This window comes from Rhinoderma darwinii, chromosome 3, assembly GCF_050947455.1.
Source record: "Rhinoderma darwinii isolate aRhiDar2 chromosome 3, aRhiDar2.hap1, whole genome shotgun sequence".
NCBI classification, from domain to species: Eukaryota; Metazoa; Chordata; class Amphibia; order Anura; family Rhinodermatidae; genus Rhinoderma; species Rhinoderma darwinii.
Genome location: NC_134689.1, coordinates 316,479,042 through 316,492,547, shown reverse-complemented (window position 1 = coordinate 316,492,547; position 13,506 = coordinate 316,479,042). Strand labels below are relative to the sequence as shown.

Here is a 13,506-nt window from a genome sequence, read left to right as displayed (position 1 = left end):
GCATGGAATGTGATGTCCAATTGCACTGGCAGTTCAGATTGGATCACTACGCCCCATTCATCCAATCAGATGATCCATCCGTGCAGAGGTTCTCCTCCGTGCACCTCTAGCTGTCATTCCTGTTTGTTGTTGTTCTCCCAACGCCATTATTCAGACCCCAGACCTCATAATTCAGACACCACAAATACAGATCCAATACCAAAACCCATTTTTTGAACATCAGACCATATCCCAGACAGACCTAAATATGCAAATTCCACACAAGACCCTATAATTTAGACCCCAGACCAGACAATAATATCCAGACCACAGATTAGAACTCTTTAATAAGAAATAAGAAAATAACTATTTGCTAAACATTGTTCTTCTAATTACAATAATAATAATAAAAATAATACTGTTTAACCCATTAATATCGAAGGCATTTTAAACCTTAATGACCAAGCAATTTTTTAAGTTTTCCATCGTCGCATTCAAAGAGCTATAACTTTTTTTATTTTTCATCAACATAGCTGTATAAGTATTTGTTTTTTACAGGACAAGTTGTATTTTTTTAATAGCACCATTTTGATTAACTTTTTTTGGTGGGGTAATAGAAAAAACCCCTGACATTTTGCCACACTTTTTTGTGTCTTAAAATGACACTGTTTACTATGTGGTATAAATCATGTTATAACTTTATTACACAAGTCGTTACGATTGCGGCAATACCACATTTACATAGTTTTTTTTATGTTTTACTACTTTTACACAGTAAAAAACTTTTTTATTATTCTGCTGACATAGCTGTATGAGGACTTTTTTTGCAGGATGATTTGTCATTTTTATTGGTACCATCTTGGAGTACATGCGACTTTTTGATCACTTTTTATCACATTTTTTTGAAGGCAGGATGAACAGAAAACAGCTATTCTGACATTGTTTTTTAACTTTATTTTTTATGCCGTTCACCGTGCTCGTTAAATAATGCAGTCATTTTATAGTTGGGGTTGTTACGGATGCGGCTATACCAAATATGTGTAACTTTTAACTTTTTTTCATAATAAAGTATTTTGTAGGGGGAAAAAGTGGGTTTTAATTATTTTTTTTACTTGGGACATTTATTTATTTGTTACAAATTTGATTAAACTTTCTTTAACTTTTTTCTAGTCCCACTAGGGGACTTTACTGTGTGATCTTTCAATCACTTTTAGAATACACTGCAATACTTCTTTATTGCAGTGTATTATGCCTGTCAGTGTAAAACTGACAGGCATCTGTTAGGCCATGCCTTTGCCAGTTACTAAAGGCAGACCTTGGTGCCTTTGCTAAGTCACCAGGCTGCCATAGAAAACATCGGAAGCGGTGGAGCCCCCTCCCTCTAAAACCACTCAGATGCAGCAGTCACTATTGACCACCGCATCTGAGGGGTTAAACATGATTAGAGACCACTGCTAATGTTTTCTGATGTATGCCCTGAAGCCCAAGGCTGTTAGCAACAGGAGCACCACGCCCGATGTGAAAACACGTCTTCTGAAGTGCCACCGTGAAAAGGTCAAAAAGAACTACCCCGAACGGCCAACGTAGAAACACTATATGTTGGCCATTAAGGGGCTAAACTACTGCACTTAATAATAACTACAATAATTATAAATTATTTTTATTAGCATTATTATTATTATTATTATTAAAATTAGTATAATTTTTATTTTTATTTAGTTACATCATAAATTTAAGGGCCAAAATTGCAAATAATATGCAAGGTACTGTAAATCCAGATAAAACTTTGTGTTTATTTCCTAATATTTCATCATACGACATTTTGGCCGCATGTGTAATTTCCCACTATTTAAATTTTTTTTCTTGCCACTGACCACACCTCCTCTACTTCCTTTTGTGTACAGCTGCCAGGCCTTTAAACAATTGTGTGCTTCCTGGTTTGCGGTACATAGACGATATCTTTGTTATCTGGTCTGGCGATATTGCTACATTAAATAAATTCCTGGAGGAATTAAATAGGAGCGTCGCACATTGAAATTCACAATGGTATATTCTACAACTAAATTGAGCTTTTTGGACACACCTGTGTATGTGCAAGATGGCCAATTGTTAACAGATCTATATATGAAAAAATAAAACAACTGACAGGCATTCTTATGATGGAATATTAATGCATTGGATAATTTTTGCAATTTTAAAATACTTGTGCAACGAAGTGGATGATTCATCCAAATGAAGCACAGAAAAATACAAGTGGTGCATGGGATCGGTATCAAACAGCCATGAAGTAAAAACTGTCCGTTTACACTGAGTGATTATTGTAAGAGTTCACAAACATTGACCAGTGTAAACATGTGAAGCGATTGCACGATCAGCGAGAGATTGCTCATTTGTCGTTTGTTAAATCTTTTCTAATGTCCTAAAATTTTTCGCTTGTTGGCAGTACATACTCTTGTTTAAACAGGAATCTGCTGGTCATTAGCAGACAAGACAGGAGAATTGTGGAATTTTTGACATGAAAGATAAACCCATATAAATGCATCTTCAGGTGTAAAAGGACCCTTACAGTATATTAATAATAAAGTATCCAACCTATAACTAAATCTATGAACATGCCATGACATAATTTTTTAATATATTTTTTTTTTTTTAAGCAGCATGTTGTCATTTTTCACAATTTAGTGGAAAGTCCTGTAATTCGTGTTGTGCTAATACCAGTTTATTCATTTCATAAGAGATTGTTGGCACTTTGGGATCTTTGTCCTGCCCTTTGTGTAGTCACAGATTCTAAAACATGCACAAGACTTTAAAAGGAGTAGAAAAAAACTTGATGCAAATATAATTACCCCAGATTTACACATGCAGCCTGAGTGGGGAGGTTTCCACCAAATCCTCTCTTATGTAAGTATGGCTGATGTTTTGTGGGTTTTAATTTCAATATCCCTTCATGTCCTTGGTTTGTAAGAGGAATTGGTATTCATGTGTGTGTCACACAATAAACTGCTACAGTGTTTAGACTGCTGAATCCCCCTCCTGCTGTTCTGTGAGCATGGAGGTCTAATTCTTTACAGCTGCTATTGTCTCATATGTCCTTTTACAGGGATAAATTAAGCCGCAAAAATTTTGTTGTACTACTGTGACCAGAAATATTTTTATGTAAATCAATTTTTACAGGGATTAACAAGTACTAGAAATTATTTTCTACCATAATTTGTCACAGAGGGTAAAATAGTGAGGAGAAAATAAGCAGAAAATAATGAAAATAAAAGGCCAAATGGAAAAAAGCAGATGTTTATAGGTTAAAAAAAAAGTAGATTGCAAGCTCCTTAGGATAGTGTTTCTTCTTATCTCTGGAAAATCTGCATAATTGTTTTTAGGACTGTTATTACTAACTCAAAAGCCTAGACTAAAGGGGGTTTTACACTGGGCAATTATTGGGCAGACAAGCTTTAATATATTGTGTAAACAGGACAGCGGTCAGCAGATAAACGAGCAAACACTCAATCATTTGCGGATCATGTAGTTTTTAAAAAGTTAAATATTATCGTTGTCGGCATCACATCTCCCTGTGTAAACAGGGAGACGCCCTGCCGACATGATAATAATGTATGGGCACGAGCGATCGCAGTAACGACCACTCGTCCCCATCCATAGCTCCGTGTGTCAGGAGCAAGCGAGCACCGATCAACGATGTCTCGTTGATCGGCACGCGCTGCACCGGCCGATTATTGCCCATGTAATAGGGCTTTAACTGTGCCTGAACATCTTATTTATTATTATTATTTATATTCTTATTAATATTCTTATTTATTATTATCATTATTTTATAGAGTGATATTATTCCGTTGTGTTTTTCAAGGAAAATACTACCAAGATATAGAAAAGAGGGGTTTGAAGCCTGCTGACCTCTCCTCGGTGCACGGTCCTGGTGCATCCAGACACCAAATTGAACGTAGAGACATTTTTTAGTAGGTAGAACCAGCACTCGTCTGCTAAAAAGCCCTTTTTATTTGTAACAAGGTAAAAGCATGAATTCAAAATACACAGAACACCCACAGTGAGAATTAATAAATTTGACGTGTTTCTGACTCTAACGAGTTCTGTTATGACTAAGGACTCAGAGCCGGAAACGCGTCAAATGGATAAATTCTTACGGTGTGTGCTTCTGTGTATCTTGAATTGATGTTTTTACCTTGTTACAAATTAAAAGGCTATTTTAGCAGATGAGTGCTGGTTCCACCTACTCAAAAATGTCTACTACCAAGATATAGCAGGAGATGGCTTTGTCCTTACACGCATACAACTTAGAGGGATTGATGCTAGCACCAACATCTAGAGAATTTTAATTACTTTTGGCTCTAAAAAAATTACATGTTATGACTTAATGCAAATTTGTTGCAGCAACAATAGGGTATGTGTTAACGTAACATAATTATTGCAGAAATTTCTGCACCATTCCCATTCATCTGAATGGGGCTTGCAGAAATCCCTATACATACTGCAGACACAATCCCATTCAGACAAAAGGAAGTGATTTTCAGTCGCAGAAATTTTGTAGAAATTTGTTGCAGCAACAATAGGGTATGTGTTAACGTAACATAATTATTGCAGAAATTTCTGCACCATTCCCATTCATCTGAATGGGGCTTGCAGAAATCCCTATACATACTGCAGACACAATCCCATTCAGACAAAAGGAAGTGATTTTCAGTCGCAGAAATTTTGTAGAAATTTTTTACGCATATGTGATGCAGATGAAAATACCCAATATGAAAAATTTCCATAGGAAACAATGAAAGATTCCCTTGTCCATCACTTTCCACTGCATAGCCTAACTACTTCAAAGACAAACGCCAATAAAATACACAGCACATTATACATGAGCAGAAGAAAGCTCAACCCAAAAGAGAAACAACTAATGATCCACTAAATATACGGAGATTTAAAAAGAATTCTCTTTGTTTTATTATATTTTAACATTATGTTATAAACTCAAATCTACTGTTTCTTAGGGTCCATACATGTGGCAAAACCCCATATATGGACCCTTTATTGTGGCATATGAAGGCCTTATTTCACTTACTACCTATTACATGTTATGTAGCTGTAGGCACTCCATGTAGACACTGTATGGCACCTCTGTGAAAACTCTGTGATATGGCATGCATGGCAACAAAAATATATAGTATGAGCCCATCGCAGCTTATCTGTACCGTGTTAGGGTTCTGAATAATACAAATTTATAACATTGCCCTGTTCAAAGGCCCTCAATTATATTTGCTCAAAACACTGATTGTTAACCAATATGTCCATCTTTACATCAACCATGGGCTGTCACTTAATTTTTTCAAATTTCTCAATGGAATATTTATCTTGTTACTTACCTTGTAAAGGAGTGGAGGATGTATAATTGAATGTATAAGCAAATTTGCCATTTAGAAGTCTGGGATCTTTCTGTCCCCCAATCTCCCCCCATGCAACAAAATTGCAGGAAGGGAGGGGTGGGGGCTGTTGCCATGGCAGTTTGAGGTCTAGTGAAGGTCTCCAGGACTGCCATCTGTTTCCTACTGTTAAGCCTTGCCTTGGTAGGGCACAAAAATAGGAGGTATGTTTTGGTTCGCTATTTTGCTCTAGAGTGAAACCACAACCAATAAGACGGGTGCCATCAGGGATGTCAGGGCACACAAGGATGTTGTAGCATTTAGAGTCCATGATTCCTTCAATATTTAGTAAGTCACAAACCGTACCACCTCCGAAACATCCCTAGACCATAATGGAACCTCCTACATGCTTGACTTTGGGCTGAATGCAAACAAGAAGCTTTAGCCTCTTTGACCGAAACACCTCAAACTTCTATTCATCTGTGGAAAGAACCTTCTTCCACTGACTAGTGGTCCAGCTCCTGTACTTTTCAGCCCACAAATGATTTGTCTTTTTATTAATGGGCCTAAACAAAGTTTTTTGGGTGCAACACATCCCTTCAAGACATTGGCTACAAAGCAGTTTGACATTAGCAATTGACATTGTTTTCCATCAGAGAAGCACAGATTTGATGAGCTGTTATAAATCTGTCCCCTTGGAAACACTCTGATAAATTTGTCCTTCTGTTTTGTGGACACTTAAGGTTGCCCAGGTCATGGTCGATCACGGACGCTCTTGTTTTCAGCATATCCCTTGACTGGTACTCAGCATGCCACTAAGAAAAACTTTCTTCAGGCAAGCAATTTTCTGCAGGCTTTGCCCTGCATTTCTCAAAGCGACTATGGCAGATAACTTTTCGTCTGATAACTCCTTACTGATATTTATATAAGTAATGAATAAATACGATACATGCGAGTGCTAAAAGTGTTTAAACAGTACATAGACTAATATCACCTTCATCCTTTACAGAGAAATCAACCAATCTGGGAGTGTATTGAAATGAATGCGCAGTAGTGTAAAACAATGTTAAACAAAGTTTATAATAAAAATTAAAATTCTAAAAAAATAAAAAATGTAAATGATAAAAAAAACATTATTGGTATAGCCAAATCCCTTAACCCCTTAATGACCAGCCTAGTTTAGACCTTAATGACCAAGCTATTTTTAACGTTTTTCCATCGTCGCATTCCAAGAGCTATAACCTTTTTATTTTTGCGTCGACATAGCTGTATAAGGTCTTGTTTTTTTGCGGGACAAGTTGTATTTTTTTAATAGCACCATTTTGAGGTACATATTATTTATTGATTAACTTTTATTAACTTTTTTTGGGGGGGGATAGAAAAAAATCAGAAATTTTGCCACCCTTTTTTGTGTCCTAAATCTACGCCGTTTACCATGTGGTATAAATAACACAATAAGTTTATTCAGCGGGTTGTTACGATTGCAACGATACCAAATTTGTATAGTTTTTGTATGTTTTACTACTTTTACACAGTAAAAACGCTTTTTTTTCAAAATTATTTGTTTTTGTGTCTCCATATATGAAGAGCCGTAACGTTTTTATTTTTTCGCCGATGCAGTTGTATGAGGGCTTTTTTTTGCGGGACGACTTGTAGTTTTTATTCGTACCATTTTGGAGTAGATGCGACTTTTTGATCACTTTTTAATCAAATTTTTTTAAAGTCAGGATTCACAGAAAACAGCAATTTTTCAGTCGTTTCTTATTAAAATTTTTACGGCGTTCACCGTGCGGGTTAAGTAATGTAATAGCTTTATAGTTGGGGTCGTTAATACCAAATATGTGTAACATTTTAACTTTATTTTGTTTTTTTAATAGTAAAGCAGTTTGTAAGGTGAAAAAGTGTGTTTTTCATTTTTTTTCACATTTTTTTTAATTAACTTTATTAAACTTTTTTTTTAACTTTTTTACTAGTCCCACTAGGGGACTTCACTATGCGATCCTCCGATCGCTATTATAATACACTGCAATACTTTTGTATTGCAGTGTATTACTGCCTGTCCGTTTAAAACGGACAGGCATCTGCTAGGCATCTGCCTACCAGCATGATCTAGCAGGCATTCATTACAGGCAGACCTGGGGCCTTTATTAGGCCCCCGGCTGCCATGGGAGAGACAGACACTCGGCGATCTTATCGCCGGGTGTCAGTGGGATGAGAGGGAGCTCCCTCCCTCTCTCCAAAATAACTCAGATGCGGTGCTCGCTATTGAGCACCGCATCTGAGGGGTTAAATGGGTGAGATCGATACTTATATCGATCTCTCCTGGCAGAGCAGGGACGCTCCCAGCCCTCAACTGCCTCTGGCAGCTGAGAGCAGGAAGATTTGACAGCTCTGCTCTGTTTACTTATTCCGATGCCACGACGTAAAAAGTCTATGGCATCGGAATAAGGCCCGTTAGTGGCCGACGTAAAAAGACTATGGTCCGGTCACTAACGGGTTAAAGTCCAAGCTATTTAAATATCATGTTATTTAACCCTAAGGTAAAACGCAGTAGGAAAAAGAAATTCACAATGGCAGAACTTCTGGTTTATGGTCAACTCACTCCCCTTAAAAAATTGAATAAAAAGTGCTCAATAAGTAATATGTGCCCCAAGATGGTACTGATAAAAACGTTTGCTAGTCCCGCAAAAAACAAGCCCTCACACAGCTCCATCAACAGAAAAATAAGAAAGTAATGGGTCTTAGAATATGCCGACAATATTTTTCTTAATTGTTATTTTGCATAAGTAGTGTAACTAAAATAATATATAAACTTGGTATCGTCGTAATCTGACCTGCAAAATAAAGTGAACATATTATATTTAAATTCCATAAAAATCGAAACCCAAAAAATTATGACAGACTTGAGGTTTATTTTTATTCCGCTCCACAAAATACATTTCAAAAGGGTTTCAGTAAATTATATGGTACATTAAAATGGTGCCATTAAAAACTACAACTTGTTCCACAAAAAACAATCCCTTATACGGCTATGTGGATGGAAAAATAAAAAAAAGTTAGTGCTCTTGGAATGCAGGGCAGTAAAAACGAAAAAAAAAATGAAATAAAAAATTGGCTGTGTCCTTAAGTGGTTAATACATCTCCTAACAATTGTGAGGTCCCTGGAACGTTCCTACTCTCTGTATAGTCTCTTAGTTGCGGTGTAAAAGATATACCTGGTAGCTGTCGGTTGTCCCTGAGTGATAGAACTGGTTTCCGCAAAGTGTAGCGGATTGCCACTGTAAGAAAGTTGTTGAAAAGGGGGAAGTCCCTTCAAGGTGTGTGCTGCACCCCAGTTCAGCCATCTGGTCACTGGATAGGACGTGAGGTAGAGGGTAGTTCCTCAGGGCAGCATAGCTGAGAAGCCAAGGGAGTGACAGTCTCTGTGCCCACTCCTTGGCAAACTCAGAAATTGGAGGGAATACTGCAGTGATCGAGGTCCCCGAGTCTTCTGTTTAGGACCATGTGACGCTGGTGTTCAGTGTTCATAAATACCTTGTTGTGAAACCATACAACCTTAGAGTGGGTTTACATGGGCAAGTTCTGATCGGGCGCTTGTTAACAAGCCCATTTACAAGGGCTTATGCTATACTGTATGGGGACGAAGGATCAGTCGTTAAGTCCCCATCAGTTTGCATCATTGTTGATGGTGATTTTACAGGCTGCATAAAAGATGTATCAGCCGTTGAACATACATTTGATTGTTTCACAGCTGATCGCAGTTCTGTATACACAGACAAATAATCAGGAATGAGCGTTCATAAGAAAGCTTGATGAGACAATTATTGGCCCATGTAATGAGGCCTGTAGTCTCCGTATTGCTGCTGCATAATGCAGAACATGTAATGGCCACACAATAGGTTCTGGCAAAGATGAAAAAAAGATTGGAAAAAAAAAACAAAAACACAGCCCTTGTTTTGCTTTGCACAGTAAGGCTTCGTTCACATCTGCGCTGGGGTTCCGTTTGTGGGTCTCATCAGACCTTTCTGTCGGGGGGAAATCAAACGGAAACAATAGCTTTCCGTTAGCATTACCGTTGATTTCAATGGTAACGCTTCCATTGCTAATGGTTTCCGTTTGTCTCTGTTTCGTAAGGTTTCCGTTTTTCTGGTGGAATCAATAGCATAGTCGACTGTGCTATTTATTGCGCCAAAAAAACTGAAACCTTTCGGAACAGAGACAAATGGAAACCATTAGCAACGGAAGTGTTACCATTGTAATCAATGGTAATGCTAACGGAATGCTATGTGAAAGTACGAAAGTAAGAAATGTACATACGATTTCGCCGACAAGATTTCAAAATAGTGTGGAAAAATAAATTCAGCATTTTTATTTTAAGGAACCTTTTCTCAGAGTCTTTAAACAATCACTTCTTTCGTGACAGCAGAAATTGCTCTGATCTCAGGTTAGACACTGCTGTTGTCTGAGTTGTAAAGTTGTTTTTGTAATGCTTATCTGTCCACAAGTCCTTGACCTGCTTGTAAACACATTTGGCCAGGAAAACCTCAGGCTGGGACCTCATGTCCTTGTGTCAACAACAGTGAAAAAGATAAAGTGACCACAGCTTAACCTGAACTGGTCTGTAGTGCCCTCTGCTGCCCTTTGACCAGTCACTTCCCTAATCCGTGAACTGAACACAGTGCCTCCAGGGAACTGCAGAACCACTGAAAGTGAGTAATAGAGGAGAAGGAGGTAAAGGAAGGGTTTCAAGCACTTATATTGGTGATAAAACTATGAGCTTGTTCAGTAATGTTGTCATACATACTGTTATCACAGTGAGTAAGCTGTTCAATGATTAAGGTGCCCATACAAAATCAGATGACAGTCGGCAGTACCTGCCGATTTCAGTAAGACCGGCTGACTATCTGATGAGTATGGGGGTGTCTCGACGATCCCTGATGACAGATGTGGTTTTTAACATGCCCAATCCTTGTTGTGCCCACAGGAGATAAGTCTCCTCTGGCAGCGGCTTATTCCTCTCGCCCCATTGAATACATTCGGAATTGGTTGAGCCCAGCGTGCATATGTATGCGGAGGTTGGGTATAATAGCTGTTGGGCAATTAAACGCTCGGCCTATTTTAAGTGTATAGACAGCTTTAGAGCGAACATCGGCAGCAATGCATGTCCTTCAATATGTGATCGTTTTCATAGCAATTAGTTGTTCATATGAGGTGTACATTGTTTTGTACCTCAGTATAAATTATTAAATGTTTCCTTGTCACATTTTATTGATGTTTATAGCATACTTGCAAACTCTCCTAGAATGTTCAGTAGGCTCTTGGAAAGTAGAGAGATCTCTCAGATTCCAAAAAGAACTGTCAAGTCTCCCAGGCATGACATCCTAAAGGCAAATACTCACCTCTCTTTCAAGCAGTTCTCTTTACTTCAGCTAAGACCAGGGAGTCCCAACTATGGACACTATACTCAGCTTATTATCAAGGGAACTTTCTAATAAGTAACAACTGTCCAAAGCAGACAACCACTTTATGCTGGGCGATCTCAGTTTCTGGGAATGGTCAAATGATTTGTTTACATAAGCCCATCTAAAATGGTGGTTCCCATACTCTCTATAGATGTAACCTGTTACATGTATAGATGTGACACAAGAACAAATAATTCCATCCCCTCCTGCATCAGTTCTGTTTGTGATTATGCCCAGGGGTGTAGTCCCTCCCAATAAAGTGTCAGGGCTTTAGGATCTGAGGTTATTGTAGACAGAGCTAGCAGTGGAGTTGGAGCTATCTCGTTATTGTCATATTTGTGGGCGTGCTCATGAAAATAAAGGGCACAGTTTTAAATAGCGACTGTGGTAAGGAATTGCATCATACTACCATACAGTGGCAGGTGCCAGTTCTACACAAGCACTCTGCAGACCATATAAGTCATTACAGTACAGTTAAATCCGGTGACTTACAGAGGACCTCTTTTCTGATTGTAGATGTTCTTTCTCCTTTTCTTCTCTCTCTGGCCCAGACCTCTATGATGAGTTCTCCTGACCACTGCATTCAGCCACAGTGCCCCCAATACAGTAGCACTCAGTCACAGTGCCCGATTACAGTATCATTCAGCCACAGTGCCCCAATACAGTAGTATTCAGCTATAGCGCAGCCACTACACTAGCATCCCGCTACAGTACTTACATACACCAGCATCCAGCCACAGTGCCCCCAATACAGGATAATCCACTCACAGTGCCCCCAATACATAGTCATCCAGCAACAGTGCCCTCATTGCATTATCATTCAGACAAAGTGCCCCCAATACAGTATCATCCAACCACAGTACCCAAAATGATATATGAGGTAATCAGACCTTGGGGTGACTCATGCACACAGACACCGCTATAGCCAGGAACTTTGCTTTACACCTTATATTTAATCACTTTCACGCTCCTGTCACCTTCACATCAAAAACATCTCCAGAATCCGCCCTTTCTTACTGTGGAAACAGTCAAAACTCTCATTGTCACTCTGATTCACTCACGTCTTGACTACTGTAATTCATTATTAATCGGTCCCCCATCACTAAACCCTCCCCTCTAGAATCTCTCCTGAATTCAGTAGCCAGGCTCATCTTTCTGACCAACCGCTACACCAATGCATCTATCCTCTGCCAGTGACTGCACTGGTTGCCCATTCCCTTCAGAATTAAATTTAGACATATTATTCACACCCACAAAGCTCTCCACAGTGCTGCACCTCCTTACATCTTCTCCCTAATCACTGTTTACCACCCTACTCGCGCTCTATGTTCTGCCAACTACCTTTTTTCTCGTGCTGCACCAGTCTCAGATTAAATCCCAACATCCACAGTTTTAAACGTGCCCTGAAAACACATCTTGTTAGACAGACCTATCACATTCGCTAATATGACTCCTTTCCTTTTCCCCCCTATTACATTTGTCATCAGAACTTGACCCCTTCATTTAACAGTATCCCCCACATTCTAGCACCCACATGCACTTCATATATGTTATAAATAGTCGCTGGTTGGTGATCGGCTCATGCAGCTTTATGTGTACTACTCTATTATATAAAATATGGCTGTTTATTGTACTAAACAAGCACTTTTTACATTTTGTGTCACCCCTTTTTCCTCATAGATTGTAAGCTCTTGTGAGCAAGGTCCTCACTACTCTTGTTTGAATTGTTAATTAGTTTTGTCACTATGTAATGTTTGAGATTGTCTGTACATGTTCCTTTTCAATTGTATCGTGCTGCGAAATATGTTGACGCAAGGGTTGCACGATGCACTAAAATATTGATACTATGTTGATCCTGTGCCGCCCAAACGGTTCAGTGCCGTGAATTCATGTATTTCGACTGCAAAGCTTAGTACTGTAATACATTAATTTAGTTACTAGCATGATGTGATGAGGCCAGCGAAACACTAATGAGCGGTTGCACCAGCCCTGAAGGCAGAGAACATGGTGCTTGCACACTGCACAGCACCCCCATGTTCTCTGTCTTCAGTCCCGCAGCCTATCATGCTGATCTCGCAGGCACACAAGTCAGGAGCAGGGTAATGGTTGTAATACACATCTACGGGCCCGCTCTAACAGTAGAGATCGGAGAAACCTCTGTTCTCCACTGTTGTCCCTTCAAAGCTGACCACAACATTTAAAGGGAAAATGAATGAAAAGGGGGACCCCCCCCTTTGATGAACTAAAAAATGGTTTAAACCGTATCTAATAGAAATTCCAAAAAAATGCAGTAAATATCCTGCACGGTGCCGTTTCAGAAAGAGTGAAATTTATAGAAAAAGAAAAATAATCCAGAAACATGACAAGCACTCATTGGAATGGTGAATAATTTATATTAATTTATTGTTTAAATCTTAATTTATAGAAAAAAAATGGTAGAAATACTTTTCTAAACATTGTACACATAATAATTAAAAACACCACCTGGCCAGGTTCCATAATGGATACACAGACTCTATTCCTATTCCACAATTCAAGTATATCCCCCATCTATGTATTGGCTATACAGTTCTATGAATTTGATTAGATATGCAAAAAGTATATCAATATCCCATCACATAGTACAATTGATGCATTAGACCGGACCCGGTCAAGACCTGAATGACTCACCTGCTCTCTCACTG

General features: G+C 38.7%; 1 long non-coding RNA gene across 1 annotated transcript in view; it reads left to right on the top strand.

Annotated features, from left to right (window-relative positions):
• Positions 1-10,024: 10,024 nt before the first annotated feature.
• Positions 10,025-13,506, top strand: part of LOC142748159 (uncharacterized) — a 32,098-nt gene continuing 28,616 nt past the window's right edge. Inside the window, exon 1 of the long non-coding RNA XR_012882162.1 lies at positions 10,025-10,069. This is a non-coding gene — a long non-coding RNA (uncharacterized LOC142748159). The remainder of the gene's footprint in view (positions 10,070-13,506) is intronic.